This window comes from Hypanus sabinus, chromosome 9 (genome assembly GCF_030144855.1).
Source record: "Hypanus sabinus isolate sHypSab1 chromosome 9, sHypSab1.hap1, whole genome shotgun sequence".
Classification (NCBI taxonomy): Eukaryota; Metazoa; Chordata; class Chondrichthyes; order Myliobatiformes; family Dasyatidae; genus Hypanus; species Hypanus sabinus.
This window is the reverse complement of record NC_082714.1, coordinates 76,904,066-76,928,185: the sequence shown is the minus strand read 5'-3', so window position 1 is coordinate 76,928,185 and position 24,120 is coordinate 76,904,066. Positions and strand designations below refer to the sequence as shown.

General features: G+C 41.5%; 1 protein-coding gene across 4 annotated transcripts in view; it reads right to left on the bottom strand.

Moving 5' to 3' along the window:
- The window catches only part of gatad2b (GATA zinc finger domain containing 2B), a 142,347-nt gene extending 118,986 nt beyond the window's left edge, over positions 1-23,361 (bottom strand). For 3 of the 4 annotated variants that reach the window (XM_059979948.1, XM_059979950.1, XM_059979951.1), the window contains exon 1: positions 23,221-23,361. The gene's annotated coding sequence lies outside the window, so the exon portion shown is untranslated. The remainder of the gene's footprint in view (positions 1-23,220) is intronic. The other variant, XM_059979947.1, reaches the window with a different exon arrangement.
- Between the last annotated feature and the right edge of the window lie 759 nt (positions 23,362-24,120).

Here is a 24,120-nt window from a genome sequence, read left to right as displayed (position 1 = left end):
CTCAATTTCATCTATCACCTACTACCTTGTATTTGTTCCTCTTCTCCCCAAACCTTCTTATTCTAACTTCTCATTTTTTTCTCCCGAAATGTCAACTGTTTACTCTTTTCCACAGATGCTGCCCAGCTTGCTGATTTCCCTCCAGCATTTTCTGTGTGGTGCTAAGTATTTCTTTGTGTGACTGTATTTTACTGCCATCTTATATGGCTATGTGTGCCTTTTGCTGTGTACGACCGTTGGTATTGTTTTGCATCCTGGCCCTGGAGTTACACTGTTTTGTTTGGCTGTATTAATTTATTGTTGAATGACAATTAAACTTGAAATTGAACTTGAAAATATGATCAGTGTAAATAAGTGGTTGATGGCCAGCACACACTCAGTGGATTAGAGGAAGGTATCTGTTGTAAGACATTATTGCTGAAGTCTGGGATCTGATATGTTTTGATCACTGTCTCCACCTACCCTGGCATTTTATGACAAATGCATAGATACCATTTGATCTCTCTTCATTCCTACACCTTTTAGAAGTATACTCTCTGGTTTATATTCAAGCAGGAGCTGAAGCAAATTAACTTGGGGAAAAAAAAGGTACATTCAAGACCAATTTGGGACAGAGGGGCTGACGGATTAGCTGGTGTCAGACAGATCAGCTAATGGACCTCCTTGTGAAGACGCACAAACCTTATCGCTTGACATTCACAAAACTCAACATACAAATATTGTTCATTCCCAGAAACTTCATTCGGTATCCTCATTACTCGGAGGCAGATAGCCAGCCAGAATCTTTTCCCTGGGGTCAAAATGTCTAATACCAGAAAGGATGCATTTAAGATGGTGGGGGTGGAGGGCATGAATTTCAAAGTAATTGTGCAGGTCAAGTTTTATTTTAAACAACAGGGAGTATGGGCTGCCAAGAATTGTAGTGGAGGCTCTTAGAGAGACACATCAATATGCAAATAATGGACAGATACAGACCATGTGCAGACAAAAGGAACTAGTTTAATGGGGCATCATTAGTAAATTAATGGCCTTTTTCTGTGGTATAGGCCGAAAGGTCTGTTCCTGTGCTGTAACTGTTCAATGTTATATGCGATCATTTAAAATGCAATATACACATATAAATAGAAGAAAGGGGAGTAGGACATAAATGGAAGCTGAGGGCAGCTTTAAAGTACTAAAGCTTCACTTGTTTTCATCATGAAAGGTGGTACTTCCAAAGTAATAATTAAGGAAAAGATGATTGAGATGCATTGGATAAATTAAAAATGATTATTAGCATGGAGGGATTAGAAAAGTTGGCTGAACTTAAAGTAGGTAAGTCACCAGAACCAGATATGATTCTGAGCAAAATATAGGAGGAAATCACAGTTGTACCAAACAGAAACAGGCCCATTGGCATAACTCATCTACACTAACCAAATCAGGAAATAGTCCTGCTTAATCATAAAGCACTACACCACAGAAATAGGCCATTGGCCCATCTAGAACATAGTCCTCCCATATCACAATTCTCTTAAATGATGAAATCGAACCTGCATCCACTACATCCACAGGCAGCTTGCTCCACTCTCACCACTCTGAGATCATAAGAGGTAGGACCAGAACCAGGCCATTCAGCTCAACAATTCTGGTCTCCCAATCCATCATAGCTGATTTATTATCCCCCTCAAACCCATTCTCCTGCCTTCTCCCTGTAACCTTTGATATCCTGACTAATCAAGCACCTATCAACCTCCTCTTTAAATTCACACAATGACTTTGTCTCCAGAGCTACCCATGGCAATGAAATTCATAGTTTCACTACCCTCTAGCCAAAGAAATTCCTCCTCATCACTGCTCTAAAAAGAGGTCACTCTATTCTGAGGCTGTGCCCTCTCTGATCCTAGGCTGCTCCACTACAGGAAACATCCTTTCCACATCCACTCTAATGAGGCCTTTCCACATTCGATAGGGTTCAATGAGATTCCTCCCATCCCAACACCACATTCTTCTAAACTGCAGTGAGTACAGGCCCAGAGCCATTAAGCGCTCCTCATATTTTCACTCTTTCAATCCCAGAATCATTCTCATTAACCTCCACTGGACCCTCTCCAATGCTGTACATCTTGTCTTAGATAAGGGGTCCAAAACTGCTCACAAAACTCCAAGTGCTGTCTGACCAAGGCCTCATAAAGCCTCAGTACCACATTCTTGCTCATATATTCTTGTCCTCTCAAAATGAATGCTAACATTGCTTTTGCCTTCCTTACAACCAACTCGATCTGCAAGTTAACCTTTAGGAAATTCTGCACAAAGATTCCCAAGTCCCTTTGTACTTCTGTTTTTTGAATTTTCTCCCTCTTTAGCAAATAGTCTATGCTTTTATTCCTTCTACCAAAGTGTATGACCATACACTTCCTATTATATTCCACTTCTTAGTCCATTCTCCCAATCTATGCAAGTCCTTCTGCAGACTACCTGCTTCCTCAACACTACTTGCCCTTCTTTCCAACCACTGAAATTGAGGCTAATTGGCGATAATTTCATTGTTTGTATCTCCCTCCCCCTTTGAAGTGTGGTGTGGCATTTGCAGTTTTCAAGTCCTCCAGAACCATTCCAGAATCTAGTGATTCTTGAAAGATCATTACAAATGCCTACACAATCCCTTCAGCTACCTTTTTCAATAGTCCATCTGTTCCATATAACTTATCTCCCTTCAGACCTTTCCACTTCCCAACCATCTTCTCTTTACTAATAATAGGAATTACATTCACTTCTGCCCCGACACTTCCAAATTTCTGTCATATGCAAGTGTCTTCCACAGTACACACTTAACACAAAATACTTATCAAGTCTATCTGCCCCATAACTACCTCTCCAGCATCATTTTGTAGCAGTCTGATATCCACTCTTGCCTCTCTTTATATATTTAAAAAAAAACCTTTTCAATCGTCTTTTATATTTTTGGCTAGCTAACCTTTATATTTCATATATTCTTTCTTTATAGTTTTTTTTGGTTGCCTTCTGTTGTTTTTTTAAAAGCTTCCCAATCTTCTCTCTTCCCACTAATTTTTGAAATATTACATGCTCTCTCTTTTGCTCTTATGCTGTCTTTGACTTTCCTTGTCAGCCATGGTTGCTTCATCCTCCTTTTAGAATACTTTCTTTATCTTTGGGATGCATCGTTCTTGCATATTCCAAATTGCTCCCAGAAACTCTGCCATCATCCCAGCCAGTGACCCCTTCCAATCAACTTTGGCCAGCGCCTCTCTCATGCCTCTGTAATTCCATTCACTCCACTGTAATATTGATACATCTGACCTTATCTTCTCCCTCTCAACTTGCAGGGTGAATTCTACCACATTACAATCTCTGCCTCTTAAGGTTCCCTCTACCTTCATCAAGTCTAGCTCATTACAAAACACCCAATCCAGAATTTACCTTTTTCGTAGAGGGCTCAACCACAAGCTACTCTAAAAAGCAATCTCGTAGGCATTCTAAAAATTCCCTTTCTTGGGATCCAGCATCGACCTGACTTTCCCAATCTACCTGCAAATTGAAATCCCCCATGACTCACAAAACATTGTCATTTGTATGCCTCTTCTATCACCTGCTGTAATGTGTATTCCACATCCTGGCTACTGTTCGGAGACCCGTATATAACTCCCATTAGGGTCTTTTTACTCTTGCTGTTTCTTAACTCTACCCACAAGGATTCTACATCTTCCGATCCCATGTCACCTCTTTCTAAGGGTTTGATTTCAATTTTTACCAACAGAGCCATCCCACCCTGCCTACCAGCCTGTCCTTTCAAAACAGTCTACATGCTTGGATGTTAAGATCCCAAATATGATCTTCTTTCAGCCACAACTCAGTGATGTCCACAACGTCATACCTGCCAATCTCTAACCTCACTACAAGATAATCTACCCTATTCGTTACACTGTGTGCATTCAATACAACACCTTCAGTCCTGCATTCATCACCCTTTTGGATTTTGTTTCCATGTCACACTTCAACTTCTCCCACTGATTGCAATTTTGTCCTATCATCTGCCTGCCCTTTCTCACAGTCTCACTACACAATGCATCGACTTGTGCAGCTCCCATCCTCATGCTAAATTATGTTTAAACCTTCAAGGATACAGGTCTCTCTCGGGTTCAAGTATAACACATCCTTTTTTGTATTAATTCTTTCCCCAGAAGAGATCCCAATGATTCAGAAATCTGAAATCCTGCCTCCTGCACCACCAGTGTCACTGATGCCAATAAGAACCAAGACCTCTGGCTGAGTGAAGAACTCAGTGGGAAAAGAAACCTGCTTGCATTTACTCTACCTATACCTGGCAGCATTCTTGTAAATTTTCTCTGTACCCTTTCATTCTGTTATATTTTTTTCCTGTAGACAGACAATGCCTGTGTTTGTATTCATATCCCCCTAAACCTTTCCTACCCAAGTATCTCTTATACATATTATAATTGTACCTGCCTTATCACTTCCTTTGGCAGCTTGTTCCACACCCACAGCCCCCTCTGTGAAAGTATTTGCCCCTTATGGTCGCTTTTAATTCATTCCCTCTTACAAAACCTATGGTCATTAGCATTAGACTTCCTTTCCATGGGGAAAAGGCAACCTCACCTATTTCCCTCGTGATCTTATAAGTCTCTGTAAAGATCACTCCTCAACCTCCTATGTTGCAGGGAATACAGCCCCAGTTATCCAATCTCTTCTTATAACTCAAATAATCCAGCCGCAGTAATAACTTTTTGAATCTTTTCTGCACCCTTTCCAGCTCATTGACATCTTTCCTATAGTTGTGTGTCTAGAGCTACACACAATACCCCAAGTGCAATCTCACCAACCTTCTTTACAACTATAACATTATGTTCAAAATCCTGTACTCAAGTGAAATAGTGAGTATTCAGAGTGAATGGTATCCTGCAAGGGTGAAATGACCCTGGATGACAAGGAATAGAGGGTTTGATAAAGGAGAAAAAAAAAGCATGATGCAGATAATAGAATACTGGAAACAGCTGAGCATTTTAGGAGTATAGTAGGAGGTATTTGAAAAAGAAATTAGGAGAGTAAAAAAGGGCTACAAAATATCACTAGTAGACAAAATATATATTAAAAAATCACAGACATTTTATGTATACAAGGAGTGAGAGGGTAACCAGAGAAAGTATAAGGCCCACAAGGGAACAAGTTGGCAAGCTGCATGGAGCCAGAGAATTTAGGTGAGGTCGCAACTAAAGTACTAGGAGAAAGATAATGTAGTGGCAAATTTCAGGGAGACAATGAAGACATTCTAGAGTGGGTTACCTTTAATAAAAAGGAGGTATTAGAATCAGAGAGTTATAGAAGGAGGTATTAGAATCAGAGAGTTATAGAACACTACAGCATAGAAATATGCCCTTTGGCCCATCTATTCACAAACAAGAAACAATCTGGATGTTGGAAATCAAAAAACAAAATGCTGGAGGAACTCAGCAGGCCAGGCAGATTCTAGAAAAAGAGTACAGTCGACATTTCGGGCTAAAACCTTTTGACAGAAACATCAACTGTACTTTTTTCCTAGATGCTGCCTTGGCCTGCTGAGTTCCTCCAACATTTTGTGTGTGTTGTTTTGGGCCATCCAGTTCACAACAAACTATTATTCTGCTTGGTCCCACTGATCCACACCTGGACCACAACCCTCCATACCTCTCCCACCCATGTGCTTATCCAAACTTCTCTTAAATGTTGAAATCAAACCCGCATCCACACTTGTGCTGGCACTCTCCTAACCCTCTGAGTGAAGAAGTTCCTCTTTAAGCATTTCACCTTTCACTCTTAACTAATGACTTCTAGTTCCAGTCTTACCCAATCTCAGTGGAAAAAGCCTGCTTGCATTTATCCTATCTATAACCCTCATACAGCTCTATCAAATCTCCCCTCATTCTCCTAAGTTTCAGGGTATAAGGTCCTAACTTATTCGACCTTTACCTATAATTCAGGTCCTCAAGTGCTGGCAACAACCTTGTAAATTTTCTTAGTGATCTTTCAAACTTGTTGGTATCTTTCCTCTAGGCAGATAACCAGAACTGCATGCAATACTTCAAATTTGGCCTCATCAACATCTTGAACAACTTCAACATAACATCCCAATTCTTGTACTCAATACTTTAAGCACAGGAGGTTAAGTCATAGAGTTATTGAGACACACAGCATACAATATTCCAAATGAGATGTCTTAGACGGCAGAAAGTGAGGAGTAACAGGGTTAAAGAAAATTAGATAATTTATTTTCACCTGGAAGGTGTTTGCAATCTGGATTGCAATACCTGAAAGAGTGCAGGAAGAGATTCTGACAATAGTTAAGTTCAAGAGGGTTGGTATAGATTGGTATTTAATGATTTATGTGGCTATGGAGGCGCAAGAGGCCAGTTAATCTACCGTATGACCATGTCTCTAAGCCCTCCCCAAAAATACAGCTTGATGACAAAATTAATTACATATTTATACTATGTGGATAAACTTGGGTTATTTTCACTGCAGCACTGGAGGCTGAGGGACGACCTGATCAAAATTTGTAAGATTGTGAGAGGCTTAGATAGAGTAGGCAACCGGTATCGTTTTCCCAGGTTTAAAATGTCTAATACTAGAGAGCATGCATTCAAGATGAGATGGGGTAAGTTCAAAGGACATTCTTCATTTAAAATACAGAGAGTGGTGGGTGCCCACACTACACCACAATATGTGGATCTGGCATCAGCCCCTGCAACCACCCGAGGACCCACCAATAGACAACCCCTCTGGAGAACATTATATGCACCTTGAGTATGATTATAGTACTACTACTACTATAGCAGGCTCTTTAGCCCAACTCATCCATGTCGACATGAACTAGTCCCATTTACCTATGTTTGGCTCAAATCTCTGTAGGCCAGGGGTTCCCAACCTTTTAATGCTATGGACCTCTACCATTAACCAAGGGATCCATGGACCCCAGATTGAGAACCCCTACCCTGGACCTTTTCTATCCATATATCTGTTCAAATATCTTTTAAATACTGTAATTGTACCCATCCCTACAGCTTCCTTCTGGCAGCTCCTTCCTGTACTGAACACACTCTGTGTGAAAAGGTTAGGCTTTTGGAACGCTGGCCTTTATAAATCAAAGCATTGAGTACAGAAGTTGGGATGTAATGTTAAAATTGTACAAGGCATTGGTAAGGCCAAATTTAGAATATTGTGTGCAGTTCTGGTCACCGAATTATAGGAAAGATATCAATAAATTAGAGAGAGTGCAGAGACAATTTACTAGGATGTTACCTGGGTTTCAGGACTTAAGTTACAGAGAAAGGTTGAACAAGTTAGGTCTCTATTCATTGGAGCATAGAAGGTTGAGGGGGGATTTGATCGAGGTATTTAAAATTTTGAGAGGGATAGATAGAGTTGACGTGAATAGGCTGTTTCCATTGAGAGGAGGGGAGATTCAAACGAGAGGACATGATTTGAGAGTTAGGGGGCAGAAGTTTAAGGGAAACACGAGGGGGTATTTCTTTACTCAGAGAGTGATAGCCGTGTGGAATGAGCTTCCTGTAGAAGTAGTAGAGGCCAGTTCAGTTGTGTCATTTAAGGTAAAATTGGATAGGTATATGGACAGGAAAGGAGTGGAGGGTTATGGGCTGAGTGCGGGTAGGTGGGACTAGGTGAGATTAAGAGTTCGGCACAGACTAGGAGGGCCGAGATGGCCTGTTTCCGTGCTGTGATTGTTATATGGTTATATGGTTTCCTGTCTCACCTCAAACTGTGCCCTCTAGTTTAGACCCCTGTACTGTGAGGAAAGGTTCACTTTATATCTACATTCCTTAACATTATATATACCTCTATAAGGTCACCCTTCAACATCCTACGCCCCAGGGAAAAATATCCCCTAGCCTATCGAGCCTCTCTCTACAGCCCTTCTGTCCATGCTGTCCTTTTTGCTCATCTACACTAATCCCATTTGCCAGCATTACAGTTGTTTCTTTTCATGCGTTGTTTGTTCTATGCTCTGTCTCAAGGGGAGAGCTGAGGGAGAGGGAGTATAGAAATAAAAATGGAATTAACGTAGGCTCACAGTGTGGACTCAATGTATTGAAGGGCCCATTTCTGTGCTCTCTCTCTCTCTCTCCATAATTGTCTTATTCCTGAATAAAGACACATTTTCACTCATCTTAATCTTACGACCTATCAGGCTCCTGAACCAGCATGGATAACTTCAATCACCATTTCAAATAGCTTCAAAAATGAATCTCAAGGTAGTATATGGTAACATACGTAGCTTGATAATAAATTTACTTTGAACAATCCTCCCCTTCTGTTATGGCTCTTGGTTCAATTCTGCTCAATGGGAAGCTTCACCTTGATGTCTACCCAGTCAAACACTGATCAGTTGAAACCATATTTAAAACAATGAGGAACTCTCTACCCACAAATAAAAGGAAATAAATCTGCCAACACCACCACTTTAAACAAAATCTGATATTACACAGGGCAGCTATGAAACAAAAGAGAGAGTTCAAATGAGGTGCCTACTGATTGTCAGACTGCTGGTCTAAAATGCAGTTGTGGACGAGCCGAAAGTAAAGGGAAGAGAAAAAATTTCTTCCCTCCTCACTATTTTCTTCCTCTTGCTGGGCAACTGCATGAACTGAACCAGACTATTCACAGTGCTATATCTGATACAGACGAACTACACCACATATATTCATACCTCTGTATCACCACTTGGTTCTGCTCTTGCATCAACTCTTCTGCTACTGAAATGTTTTTTTGTCATCTGTTGTTTCAGTACAGACAATGGACTAAAGAGTCTGTTTCTGTGATGCGTCCTTCCATGATTCATTATCTTATTCCTGGGGAATAAGTGTCTGCAGGTGCCCATCTAAGAGTCTTTTACAACAGTTATAAATGCCTCCACCATCACCCCAGGTACCCACCACTCCAAGGTAAAAACATACTGCACATCTCCTTTGTATTTTCCTCCTTTCACCTTAAAGACATGCCTTATAGTCTCAATGCTGGGAAAAAGATACTGGCTGTCTACACTACTTATGCCTTCCATATCATACTCACACGGCTTCCCTTGTTCCACTGTCTGCAAATGTACTCCCCCAAAACCCTGTGACCTGTGCATTAACTCACAACATCCTCCCTCTATTACCTGTCACTGCACTGCAGACATTTCAAACACCTTCTTATAATGCTCTTTATACTGTAAATGCATGCTGTTTTTCTTACATTTATATACAATTCTTTATAATTGTTGAATGTTGTTTTTGTAGCATGTCGTGCCCTGACCAACACACAACAAATTGTTAATATATGTAAATATATACAGCAAATATAATCCTTAAACACTCCATTTAGAGGACATCGAAAAGTATAGCACCTGACAGGCCTTTTGTTCCATATCAATTAAATCAATGACTCCTATTTAATATCATCCCTCACTGACCACATCCCTCCTTTCTCTGCATATTCATGAACTCTTCTAAGAGTCTTTTAAATAGTCCACTCTGCCTCCACAACCACCCCTGGCAATGCATCCCAGGCAGCTGCAACTCTCTGGTAAAAACAATTGTCTTGCACATCTTTTACTTTCTTCCTCTCACCTTAAAAACATGTTGGCAAAAAAAACTAGCTGTCTACTCTATCTATGCCTCAGATAATTTAAAATGCTTCAATCAAATCTCCCCTCAGCCTCCTTTATTATAGATAAAATAACCCTGGTTATTTAACCCTTGTTCAGCCTTTCCTCAGAGCACATGTGCTTTGGGCAGCATTCTGGTAACCTCCTCTGCACTCTCTCCAAAACTTCCACGTTCTTCCTATGCTGAACCAATCAGAACTGAAAACAATTCTGGAAATGTGGCCTAACCAGAATTTTAAACATAACTTCCTGACTTTTGGATGCAATGCCAAAATTAATGCATGCCATATGCCTTTTTTACTATCCTATCAACCAGTGTCACCAGTTTTACGGAGCTATGTACGTACCTGACTCAAAAATTCCTCTGTATATCAACACTGTTAAAGAGTCCTGCCATTAAAAATGTACAGCCCCACTACATCTGGCACTTCTCAGGTAATATCTGCAACTGATCCATATCCCGAGATATCCTCGGTCAACTTTCTATACAATCCACCACTACTAGCCTCTGAACTGTACTGGCTCCTAGCATGGAAATGCCTTGATTTTAAAGAGCTCTTTTTTTCCCAATTCAAAGTTCAAATAAATTGATTATCAAAGTACATATATGTCACTATATACTACTTCGAGATTCACTTTCTTGCAGGCATTCAAAGTAGAAGAAAGAAAAACAATAGAATCAATGAAAAACTACACAAAAACTAAAAACAACTAATCTGCAAAAGACAGCAAACTGTGCAAATAAAAAAAGTAAATAAATAATCCTGGCAACATGAGTTGTAGAGTCCTTGAAAGTGAGTACACAGGTTGTGGAATCAGTTCAGAGTTTAGGTGAGTAAACTCATCCATACTAGTTCAGGAGCTTGATGACTGAAAGGTAAAAGCTGTTCCTGAAGCTGGTGTTGTGGGACCTACAGCCCTTATACCTCCTTCCAGATAGCAGCAGTAAGAAGGTAGCATGGAAGTTTCTACACCTAAACCTACAATCTTCCTCCGCTTCCAATTTCTTCGTAATTCCCCATTTCCAACATTCCATCTCCAACAGCTGTACTTTCCCTTTCCAGGCCCCGAGGCTCCGGAATCCCCTCTCAAACTTTTCAGTCATTTATTCTAACAACCTATGTCCAGTTCTGAATGAGAACACTGCCTCAGGAGGCTTCACCACATTCAACTGTTCTGTTGCTGAAACCGAAATGTTAAATAAGAGTGAACAGCTCAGATGTATTAGAGAAACTGTGTGTGAGGAAGCTTAAATTAAAATGCACAGCTGATTCTGACTCATCATTATCACCTTTAAAGATGATCATTCAGTCTCCTCCCATCTTTAGTTAGACGTGGCCAACAACAGAAAGACAGCAGGGAGAAAAAAAACCTCTTTATAATTTTTGAACATAGCTTTTCAAAATTAATACTGACAGTGACATTGTCTTGTGAAGTAATCCTTGCATGCACTTGATGAACTCTATTAACTACCCTACGTTCAGTCGTGTGATTTGTCTTGAGGACTGATTCTCTGCAGAAGTGACAAATGGAGGACCTCATTCTGTTAGCAGAGATCCGTCTGATAGGCAACAAGGGCACAAGATGCCGTCATTCACTCTCCAGCCTGTTCTAACATGTGATCTAACTCCACGTATCTCTCTTTCCCACGTCCCTGAAATCCTTATAACTCTCAAAATCTCAAGTTTGAAGTTAACAAGTGACCCCAGCAAACTGAGAGTTGCCAAGATGTGCCCCAAATTTCTATCAGTTTCTCAAACCACATTCCTGAAAGCCTGGCTTTGAAAAGCCTCCCTCCTGAGGAACAAAGGAGGTCAGGATCTGACCCTTGCCCAGATTGCTAGTTAGTGGCAAGACAAACACATTGGGGGAAAAAGTGTGTCCCATGTCTTCAAATTTGCATAGCCCCACGTGCAATTGTTTCACACGCACTCCCTCCAAGGCTAGTAAGTTCCACATGGTTAACAAGAAATGGGTGTCAGATTCACACTCAGAGGGTGGAATGGGCTTCTGTTTAGTAAGGGACACTCCCCACTATCCACAAAAGAACTGCGGGGAGCGGGTGTTGATGCTGTCATATGGGTAGCAGGGGAGTTGTCTGCCACTTCTAGATGATTAGGTTCAGAAGGGTTGAACATCACTCCTTTTTCTATCATTGTGATCAGACACACTGACAACTCTCCTTCCATCACACCCTCCATTCACACAGACCAACCAGCAGGCTCTACTTCCCACCCACTCTGAGGAAGTCAATCCTTTGGTAAGGTCGGTGGGGAAAGTGTCTTTTAAACTGGTAGGTACATGGATCATATACCCAGCACAAGTTATTCACTGTAAATCCATTTCCCAAAGAGTTGGCACAGATGTCTCTATTTAAGAAATTCTAACATGGTCAATGAGCTCCCAACATAAGTGTTGGATTTCCACATATTCAAAGGTTGGCCAGACATACACCTCATCTAACAGCAGCTGATACATTATTAGTTTCCATCAATAATCCCTGACTCTGCTTTAAAAAATCAAGCCATAGCTTTATAAAGAAATTTGGCCCGTGTGTCCAATTCAAAAGGATCATGGCTGACCTTTTAACTCTGTGCCATTTTCCAGAATGCAAGGATAACACAAACAAGAGATTCAGTGCACTGGTGGTAGACAGAATTGTTGTTCAGGCAAGCAGTTGAACATATTGATATCAAGCAGATCAACATTTTGATGCAATTACATAGAGGGCAAGTCAGAGGCTATATTTCATTATAAGTTTGAGCAGATGTAGAATGTCACCAAAAAATCTACCAATTTTCTACAGATGTACTGTGGAGATTAATCTAAATGGTTGCATCACTCTCTGGTATGGAGGGGCCACTGCAGGGTCAGAAAAAACCACATCATGGGCACTAGCTGCTCCATCACTATGGATATCTTCAAAAGGCAATGCCTCAAACAGGCGGTATCCATCACTAAGGACCCTCACCATCCAGAACATACCCTCTTCTCATTATTACTATCAGGTAGGAGGTACAATGGACATGAGTTTCACTGTCTATTCAGCAATCTGATGACTTACAGATTTCTGAATGGACAATGAATCAATGAACACTATTTTTGTTTTCATTTGGTACTACTTTAATTTTTACAATTTATTATAATGTAACGCACTGTACTGTTACCACAAAAGATCAAATTTAATGAAATATGTCAGGTATAATAAACCTGATCCTTTTTCTTTCTTTCTTTTTTTTAAACTTTTTTTATTGAGTTTTCAAATGATTACAGAAAGAAAACATATACCCTTCCCCCCTCCCCCCTAACATCCCTATAGAAAAAAAGAAAAAGAAAAAAAAGAAAGAAAGAAAGAATGCCTGGATATTGGAAGATCCGCACATGCTCCACGGAGTTCGTAATTACTTTAGTATATATATTTATTTCTTTCCCCAAATAACCAATTATTTTATCTTCGGAGCACCTATATATTTAATCCTGTCTTTTGTAAATAAGGGCGCCAAATTTTCAAAAATGTTTCATATTTATCTCTTAAATTATAAGCAACTTTTTCAAGTGGAATACAACTGTAAATTTCATTCTTCCAATGATCTATAGTATGAATCTGATTTCCAAGTAACTGCAATAGCCTTTTTGGCTACTGCCAGTGCAGTTTTTATGAATTCTTTCTGATACTTATTCAATTTGGGTTTCGATTTTATCCCTTCAATATCGCCTAATAAAAATAATATTGGATTATGTGGAAGTTGTGTTCCAATAATTTGTTCCAATAAAACTCTTAAATTTGTCCAAAAAGGTTGAATTTTAGAACAAGACCAAGTAGAATGTAAAAAAGTACCGATTTCTTGGTTACATCGGAAACACTGATCAGATAAATTTGGATTTAATTTATTTATTTTTTGTGGTGTAATATATAATTGATGTAAAAAAATTATATTGCACTAATCTTAACCGGACATTTATTGCATTTGTCATACTGTCAAGACATAGTCTTGACCAATTTGTTTCTTCAATTTTAATATTCAAGTCACTTTCCCAATAAACCTGATCCTGAGACTAAACTGGTAAACAAGTAGAATACTGTCACCTGGAAGTTGCAAGCTCCAAGTGCTGTTAGCTCACTCGACCAGTGGGGAATATTCCTTCACACTCTTGCCCAGCACTAAACCCATTCGCCATCCTTTCCACCATCTCTTTCTGCCTCTCTTTATGGTCAAGAAGCCTAACTTTTTGCTCGTGAGCAGCTTTGGGCCCCATATCTAAGGAAGGATGTGCTGCTGTTGGAGTAGATACAAGTGATCCTGGGATGAAAGGGTTAACATATGAAAACTGTTTATGTCTCTGGGCCTATACTTGCTGAAGATTAGAAAGATGAGGGGAAGATCTCATTGAAACCTACTAATTGTTGAAAGGTCTGGAGAGTATGGACATTGACAGAATGTTTTCTCTAGGACCAGAGGGCACAGCTTCACAATAAAATGGCATCCGTTTAGAACTGACCTCCAAGAGGACAACAACCTTGTTGAGGTTTGGAGGTTTGTGTGCTTCAATGACGCCAAGTACTACAATGGCTGGAGCCAGGCCTTTATGCTTTGGCTCTTGGTAGGGTCACTCATGCTAAACAGGTCAAAAGGTAGAGGCCAAACTAAGAGTGGTTCACCAGTCCTCCAGGTTCACAGTAATGAAGAACCTTCTACATCTGTGCGCTAAAGTATTCCTGAGTCTCGACCTGGGACTTGCATGGCGAAAACCGAGAAGAGGAGACTGGCACGATGAAAGAAGCCCTGAACACCACCGAGACCAAAACTAAAATTGATTTATGGCCAAGGTCAGGGAGAGACAGGGGACCTTCATTGCTATCCTAAACGCCAGCAGTTGTAATGGGCAGTAAGTACTTTAGAACTGAGACGAAGAGGAAGTTTTTTAACAAGAGGGTGGGAATCTGTAAAGTCACGTGGAGGCCAAGTCATTGTATATCTAAAGTGCAGGTTGATAAGTTCTTGATTAGTAAAGCGTCAAAGATCATGGGGAGACAAAGGAAAATGGGATTGAGAGCAATAATAAATCAGCCATGATGGAATGGCCTAATTTTGCTCCAATATCTTATGGTCTAACCAGGGGAAAAGCAAGGCCACTTGCCTGAGTGTCACACCCATATTCCTTGCTCTGCTAGTATGATTAGAAAGTTAAGACATTCATTAATGAATGTATAACACCCTCATGGGATTGTGGTATATAATTTCAGTCTAATTTCTATCTTTTCCTCCAGCAGCTCCTGTCAATATGCTGGAGACAACGTTCAAAATACTCTTTAAAAAAATTAACTTTATAATTAGTAAAGCTGCAGCTTGATGAACAAGAGAATTGTAGGCCACTCAGGTCATCAAGCCTGTCCCATCATTCAACAGGGTCATTGTTAATCTACGTAGTGGGCAGCATGGCAGTTAGTGCATTATTTTACAGCTCCAGTGCTTGGAATTTAATTCCTGCTGTTGTATATCCTCTCCTTGCCCACGTGGATTTGCTCTGGGTTCTCCGGTTTCCTCACACATTTCAAAGATGTACAGGTTAGGGTTAGAGTTAGTAAGTTGTGGGCATGCTATGTTAGCGCTGGCAGGCTGCCCCCAGCACATCCAGGGACTGAGCAGGTTACCGACAGAAACCTATGTTTCAATGGACATGTGACAAATAAAGTTAATCTTTCTTTCTAAAACACCTCAGTTTCAAGTGACTAAACCCTAACTTAGTCACAGTCACAACTATGAAGCTCGGAAACAATCCCTTCAACCCAATGGAATGTCCCTGCCTTCTCCACCTTGTCGACAGCAAGTCAAGCCGACCAACCCATTTACATTAGTCACATCTGCCTATGTTTGATCCATGTCCCTCTAAACCATTCCTATCCGTGTACCTGTCCATATCCCTCTAAACCTTTCCTATCCGTGTACCTGTCCGTATCCCTCTAAACCTTTCCTATCCGTGTACCTGTCCGTATCCCTCTAAACCTTTCCTATCCGTGTACCTGTCCGTATCCCTCTAAACCTTTCCTATCTGTGTACCTGTCCGTGTCCCTCTAAACCTTTCCTATCCGTGTACCTGTCCGTATCCCTCTAAACCTTTCCTATCCGTGTACCTGTCCATATCCCTCCAAACCTTTCCTATCCGTGTACCTGTCCGTATCCCTCCAAACCTTTCCTATCCGTGTACCTGTCCATATCCCTCTACTTTCCTATCCGTGTACCTGTCCCTATCCCTCCAAATCTTTCCTATCCGTGTACCTGTCCATATCCCTCTACTTTCCTATCCGTGTACCTGTCCATATCCCTCTACTTTCCTATCCGTGTCCCTGTCCGTATCCCTCTGAACCATTCCTATCCGTGTACCTGTCCATATCCCTCTGAACCATTCCTATCCGTGTACATGTCCGTATCCCTCTAAACTTTTCCTATCCGTGTACCTGTCCGTATCCCTCTAATTCTTTCCTATCCGTGTACCTGTCCGTATCCCTCTGAACCTTTCCTATCCATGTACCTGTCCATATCCTTCTGAACCTTTCCTATCCGTGTACCTGTCCGTATCCCTCTAAATCTTTCCTATCCGTGTACCTGTCCGTATCCCTCTGAACCTTTCCTATCCGTGTACCTGTCCATATCCCTCTAAACCTTTCCTATCCGTGTACCTGTCCGTATCCCTCTAAACCTTTCCTATCCGTGTACCTGTCCTTATCCCTCTAAACCTTTCCTATCCGTGTACCTGTCCGTATCCCTCTAAACCTTTCCTATCCGTGTACCTGTCCGTATCCCTCTAAACCTTTCCTATCCGTGTACCTGTCCGTATCCCTCTAAACCTTTCCTATCCGTGTACCTGTCCTTATCCCTCTAAACCTTTCCTATCTGTGTACCTGTCCGTATCCCTCTAAACCTTTCCTATCCGTGTACCTGTCCATATCCCTCTAAACCTTTCCTATCCGTGTACCTGTCCGTATCCCTCTAAACCTTTCCTATCCGTGTACCTGTCCTTATCCCTCTAAACCTTTCCTATCTGTGTACCTGTCCATATCCCTCTAAACCTTTCCTATCCGTGTACCTGTCCGTATCCCTCTAAACCTTTCCTATCTGTGTACCTGTCCGTATCCCTCTAAACCTTTCCTATCTGTGTACCTGTCCATATCCCATGGAACCTTTCCTGTCCAGGTACCTTTTAAAAGTTAATATACGTGCCTCTGCCACTTCCTTTGGCTGTTCATTTCATATACAGACTATCCTACGTGTGAAAAGGTTGCCCCCCCCCCCCCAACAGGTTCCTACTAAATTTCTCCCCTCTCAGCTTAAATCTGACATTTAGTTCTTAGTTCCCTAATCCTCAGAAAAAAACTGTGTGCATTCACCCTATCTATGCTCCACATGATTTTATCTACCTTCGATTCTTCTATACTCCAATGAAACAGTCTTTGCCAGTTCAACCTCTCCCTATAATTCAGTCCCTTCCAGTCCTGGCAACAACCTTGTAAACCCTTTCTGCACTGATGGAAATATTTCCACATCTACTCTGCTTTGCCCCCTCAGGATAAGTAAGATCACCCGTCACAAACTCCAAAAAATATAAACATAATTTCTTTAGCTGTTTTGTTTTTTGTTCTCTTTTTGCACTACTTATTTGTCTTTTTAATATGTACACTCAATGGGCACTTTATGATGTACCCCCTGTACCAAAAATGGCTGCTGAGTGTACATTCATGGTCTTCCACTGCTGAAGCCCATCCACTTCAACGGTCAACATACTGTACAATCAGAGATGCTCTTCTACACACCATGTTGAAACGCGTGGTATTTGAGTAACTGTTGCCTTCCTGCCAGCTTGAACCAGTCTGGCCATTTGCCTCAGACCTCTCATTAACAGGGTGATTTTGCTCTCAGAACTGCCACTCACTGCATGTTTTTGTTTTTCACACCATTCTCTAAACTCTAGACTGTTGTGTGTGAAAATCTCAGATCAGCAGTTTCTGAGATACTCAAACCACCCCGTCTGGCACCAACATTTCTTCCCCTTTCTGAAATTTGGTTTGACAAATGAACCTCTTGACCATGTCTGTATGCTTTTATGCATTAAGTTGCTGCCACATGATTGGCTGACTAGATATTTGCATTATTGAGTGGCCACTGAGTGTACATTTGTTACTGTAGTTTATAGTATATTTTATGTACAACACTGTACTGATAATAAACCCTATTATGATTTCGAAAGTATACTGAGAATTAAATTGGTATAGGAGCTATGTGTTTCCTCAGTCAGGGTTATCTGTTAAGGAAGCAGAGATCAGAGACCAGCATCAAGGGTACTGGAGACACAAGGCTGTGGAATGGGCTCCCAGTAGAAGTGGTAGAGGCAGGTTTGGTATTGTCATTTAAAGTAAAATTGGATAGGTATATGGACAGGAAAGGAATGGAGGGTTATGGGCTGAGTGCGGGTCAGTGGGACCAGGTGAGAGTAAGTGTTCGGCATGAACTAGAAGGGCTGAGATGGCCTGTTTCTGTACTGTAATTGTTATATGGTTATAAGGGTGGGGTAAAATACTTTATCTTGAAAAGCACTTCCTGCAATTGCCATCCCTTTTAATTAATATTTTCCAGCATTGTAATTATCAAATTTCCAGCAGGTTCAATGCTTTGCTGATTTATCTAGCCCATAGAAACATGTAAAAAGTGTAGAAGCTTCCCATTGAGGCTAGAATCTATCAATTACAAGATCTGGAAAAAATGATAAAATCTGGCCTCTTTCTCAACTTCCCCGATACATTCCCAGACACTATGTGGGTGGAAGTATCGAGAGTTCATTTGACTGTGTGAGGCATCCTGTCCACACCCAAAGCAGGTCATGATGGCATCAACATGACACTTAGCAAAGATAAACCCTCTGCCATTGTATCAAGAGTACCAAATCTTGAGTAGCTCTTGCTACTGGCTCAGGAACACAGCCAATATAACCAAACACCCCTCCCACCCCAGACATTCTCTCTCCTCCCCACCTTTCTATCAGGCAGAAGGAACAGTAAGAACAGGCCATAGCAGGGTGATAGATACAATGGGACAGGTTGAGGTGACTATATTTGAATGCCAGGTGTATTATGGGTAAGGGTTCTGAGCCGAGAACATAGATCAATATATAGAACTATGACGTTGTGACTATTACATAAACTTGGTTGAGAGGGGGACAGAAATGGACGAGAAAAGATAGTGAAGGAGGTAAAAGGGGTGGAGGCTACACTCAAACAGGGTGCATCCACTATATGGGTAGAACTCAGATGAGAAAGTTGCAACAGTTCTGATGGGATACCACAGACCTCCTAATAACCTCCAGGTCACTGAGGAATAGATATGGAGGCAGATTAGGGAGAGGCTGTTGTAGCGGATATCTTCAACAACCCCAACATAGACTGGGATGTCCTTTAAGTGCAAGAGGTTTACATGAGAATTTGTTAGGTGCATCCCTTTGGGTTCCTTATATCAATATGAAGGTGGTCCAATGAGACAGGAGTCATCCTGATGTTGGGTAAGGAGCCTGGCCAGGTGATCACCCTCTCAGTGGGAGAATAGTCAGGGAACAGTGATCACAGCTTCCTAAGTTTTGAGATAGTTATAGATAAGTATGTCCTCACAGGAGAGTATTAAACTGGAGCAGAGCAAGTTACAAGAGTATTAAGCAGGAACTAGGGAGAGTTAATTGGTAACAGCTGTTTTTGGGCAAGTCCACATCCGACATGTCGAGATTGTTTAAAGACCAACTTCACAGAGCACAGGACCAATATGTTCCAGTAAAAAGGAAGGACAGGACGGCAAGGTAAGGGAACCTTTGATACTGAGAGTGATGGTAAATTTGGTCACGATAAAGCTAAATATTTTAAAAAACTAAAATCAAACAGTCCTTGAGGATTATAAAGAAGTCAGAAGAAGCAAAATTAGGAAAGCCATGAGGTGCCATGAAAAGTTCTTGGCAAGTAGAGGTCCCAGAGGTCTGGTGAGCAGCTAATGAGCAGGTAAGAAAATAGGGACAATCCTGTCAACTATAGACTGGTGAATCACATGTCAGTAATAGAAGTTACTGGAGAGAATACTTAGGGGTAGAACTTATGAGCACTTGGAAAGTGATGGACAGTCAGCATGACTTTGTGGAGAGCAAGTCATATCTTATAACTTGACTGAGTTCTTTAAGGCTGTGGTAGAGGCAGTGCTATGGATGTTGACGACATGGATTTCAGAAAGCCACTTGACAAGGTCCCCCATGGGAGGATCATCCCCAAGATTAAGATGCATAGGATCCACAGTAAATCTGGATTCAGAATTGGCTTCCCCATACAGGACTTATTCTGGGTGGAGGTCTTTTAACAAGTGGTGTTCTGCAGGGATCTGTACTGGGACCTCTGCTGTTTGTGACACGTTACATGTTTGTGATTACTGGGATGAAAATGTAGATGGGTGAGTTAGTAGGTTTGCAAACGTAGGTTGCTGGTGTGTGGACAGCAGAGAAGTCTGGCAAAGGGTACATCAGGATCTATCAGTTGTAGATATGGGTGGAGAAATGGCAGATGGAGTTTAACCCAGCCAAATGTGAAGTGCTGCACTTTGGCAGATCAAATGTAAAGAGGCAGTACACTGTCCCTTAATGGTATGGATTTGAGATCTTGAGGACCAAATTCATTGCTCTCTGATGCATTGAGTAGTTAGTGCAATAAAGAGAAAGCAGACTTCTCTGTCCATCAAATCTATTCTACCATTCAACAACCTCATCCATTCTCTGGGCTTGGGATTTCTCTAAGTTCAGGAAAGAAGCTGATAGATTTTTCCACCTGATCCAAATATTCCTAGAGTGCAAAACTTGACATAGAGTTATACAGCATTATAGCACAGAAACAGGCCCTTTGGCTCATCCAGTCCATGCTAACCAGTTTTTCAGACTATCCCATTTATCCCACCCAGACCATAGACCTCCAACTGCTCTCGTCCATGTACCTATCCAAATTTCTCTAAAATGCTACAACTAAACCCATATCCTCCACTTCTGCAGGCATTTTATGTTTATTTACTTATTGCAATGTAGAAAGCAATTTGGCCCATCAGATCTAGCCCGCCCTCAGCACAGCAATCCCCATCCTGCAACTCTCTTGCATGCCTGCCTTATCTTTGATTCTTCTGCCTTACAATAATCAACTAGTCTTTGAGATGTGTGAGGAAGCCATGACACTGGGGCAAACCCATGCAGCTGCAGGAAAACATGCAAATTCCACACACAGAACTTCAGAGGTTAGGATTGAACCTGGGTCACTGAGTTGTAAAGCAGCAAAATTAATTACATCATCCATATTTACTCCATGGGGGTAGATTATTCCAAAGATCTACAATTAGCATTTGTCCTCCCTGCACTTCAGTTCTATAAGGCAGATTCCTTATCCTGTGAAACCACGGCAACACACCCTCAGCATCAACCCTGTTAAATCATTCCCACAATTTGTAATGTTTTTCAGCATCAGTGAATTTGGACCAAACTTACTCTATTCCTTAAAATCAGTCAGTCAGTCATGGTTGGCAGCTCATCTCAAAGGAAAACTCTGATCTCAAACTCCGCTGCCTTGTGCTACACTCACTCATGGGGAAAGTTTCAGGAGTAAACCCCAAGGGAAAAATCGGGAGCTGGAGGCCCTACGTTGAGCTCACTACTGACTGGCAACTCCTGCGGCGCTGCTGGTCCCAAACTGTATTGGTCTCTGCCATTCCTTTGGGTTCATCAGATGCATGGAGATGAGGAGCTTAACATATGGGCAACGGCTTGCTCTCCATATCATAATGCCCCGGCTTGGCCATAATATCCATGGTCAACTCTGACAGAAAGAGACCCTCACCTCACCTTCTGAGGCTAAGACTTTAGGAAGGATAAGGTGAAGGAATGCAAAGAGGGATCAGAAGTGGCAAGAATGAGTAATTTCAAGTTCCTGGGTGTCAATATCTCAGAGGACCTAACCTGGACGCAACATATTGATGCAGCTATAAAGAAGCAAGACAGAAGCTATATTTCATTAGGAGTTTGAGATTTGGTTTGTGAATAAAACACTCAAAAACTTCTACAAATATACCGCAGAGAGCACTCTGACGATTCGCATTACTATTTGGTATATGTGGCGGGGGTGGGGGGGGGCCTACTGCACAACATCAAAATAAGTTACAGAAACTTGTAAAATTAGTCAGCTCCATCATGGGTACCAGGCTCCATAGTATCAAGACATCTTCAAGGAGCGGTGCCTGAGGAAGGCGGCATCCATCATTACAGATCCCCACCACCCAGGATATGCCCTCCTCAGGGAGGAGGTACAGGAGCCTGAGGGCACACACTCAGTGATTCAGGAGCAGCTTCTTCCCCTCAGCCATCGATTTCTAAATGAACACTGACCCATGTACACTACGTCACTAATTTTTTCTTTCTGTTATCTTGCACTACTTATTTTAACTTGGCTATTTAATAGACAGAATATACTATTTTTCTCTATATTTATTTATCATACATTTCATTGTACTGCTGTCATGAAGTTAACAAATTTTGTGCTGGTGATATTAAAACTGATTCTGATTCTCTAATATAACACTCTCACTTCAAGGATCATTTCTACACCTACTCATTCAAACTCCTTTATAATAATAAAAGCAGCTCCACTGCCCCTGCCTGCACACTGCTTTGCTTTGGTCATTCCGACCCTCCAGTTCCCCAGATTATATTATGGATATAATTTGAGCTTTGGTATCCAGTGCCTCCACAGAGCAGAACAGAGATCAGTGTTTCTGCCAATATCGTTAATGAAATATCTAAAAGAAAATGGAAACCAACAGCAAGAACCTGCACAAAAGAATTAAGTACTCAAATATTTACAGGAACAAAATAATATGTTCTGTTCGAACCATAGCCGTTTATAGATGGGTTTAATATTTCAATTTGTAGTTATTTTAAAATATCTACCCCTGTATTATTTTAAAAATCAAATATAAACATGAGACATTAATTATGTCTGCTGTTATATTGTATATCATAAATGTTTATTAATATTAATGATTGAATTCAAATATTGCAATTAGTAAATATTCAACATGGCTTATATCATATTTTAGTTTAAATTTAAAATGATAATTTTACATTAATGCAAATATGTTGATTTAAATAATTTCATAATTATGCATTTAATAATTTATATTTGGTTAATAAATTGTTGATTATTGTAATTTATGGAATATTTAGATACAATTCACATTAACGTTGATTTATTGATCGCTATCTATTTCTGGGATTTCGTTCCCTGCGCCTGCCAGGGACCTCCTCCTACCTGGGTCACACTTCTACTCTAGCCCCAGGCTTCAGGCCTGCGTGGGGTTCAGCTCCCCCACTTAATCGTCCCCAACTCGGGAGCCGTCAAAGCCGAGCCTCCCCACCGCCGACAGTGACGCTGCCTCTCCATCGGCCAGGGCTGAGAATTCGGGGAAGGGAGAAGCGGGGGTGGGGGTTACCGGAGGAAGAGTCGCACTCACCTGCCGCCGGCCGCCCGTTTCCAACACAACCGGCGCCGCAGACCCCTTGTCCGCCCCCGATACCCAAACAACCGCGTCGATTGGCCCAACCCAAACCGGCTCCTGGCCCTTCCACTGTCACCATTTGCCACTCAGGGTAGATTGATTGCTCTCTTGCCCACTCATTTTTGGAAACCGCCCACCGCTCAGCGGACAATTGACATGACTGTAGACAAATGGAACTGGAGCGTGAGGTTGATCCCCCCTCCAAAGTGCATGTGTATAGGGCATACTTGATGACCGACATTCCGTTTAACAAATCGCATTGAAGTAGTGGTAGAGTCACGCCTCCTCTGGAAGGTGGGGCCTAGGGTGAAAGATGATTGACAAATGACTCTGTCGAATGATTGGTAGAACTTAATAACGGGTTCATTTTTTCACACTTCATCGGTAAATTGTGGAATGATTGACAGTTCCGAGTTTAATGGGTTCCAACCAGGCCTCAGGCCCCAGTAGGCCAACGGCCTGAGGAACAAGGCGCAGGAGCAGAGAAGTGGGCATTGCATTCACCAGTGCATGCTACTGGCACAGTCCAACAGCAATGCCCACACAATACCCAGCAGTGGGGTGATAACCATCATTATTTCAGAATCATAGACCTGGACAACACAAAAACTTCAGCTCATGTGTGAACTGATCAGGTTGCCTACCTGAGCTTTGGCTCATAAACCTTTCCTATCCATGTATGTTTCAAATGTTATTGTACCTGCCTCAACCACTTTCTCTGGCAGCTCACTCTATTATACTGACCATCCTCTAGGTGAAAAAGTTGCCCCTTTTAAATCTTTCACCCCTCTCACCTTAAACCCATGCCCTTAGGTTTAAGACTCCCCTGCTGCTTCGATAAGATACATTAATGCT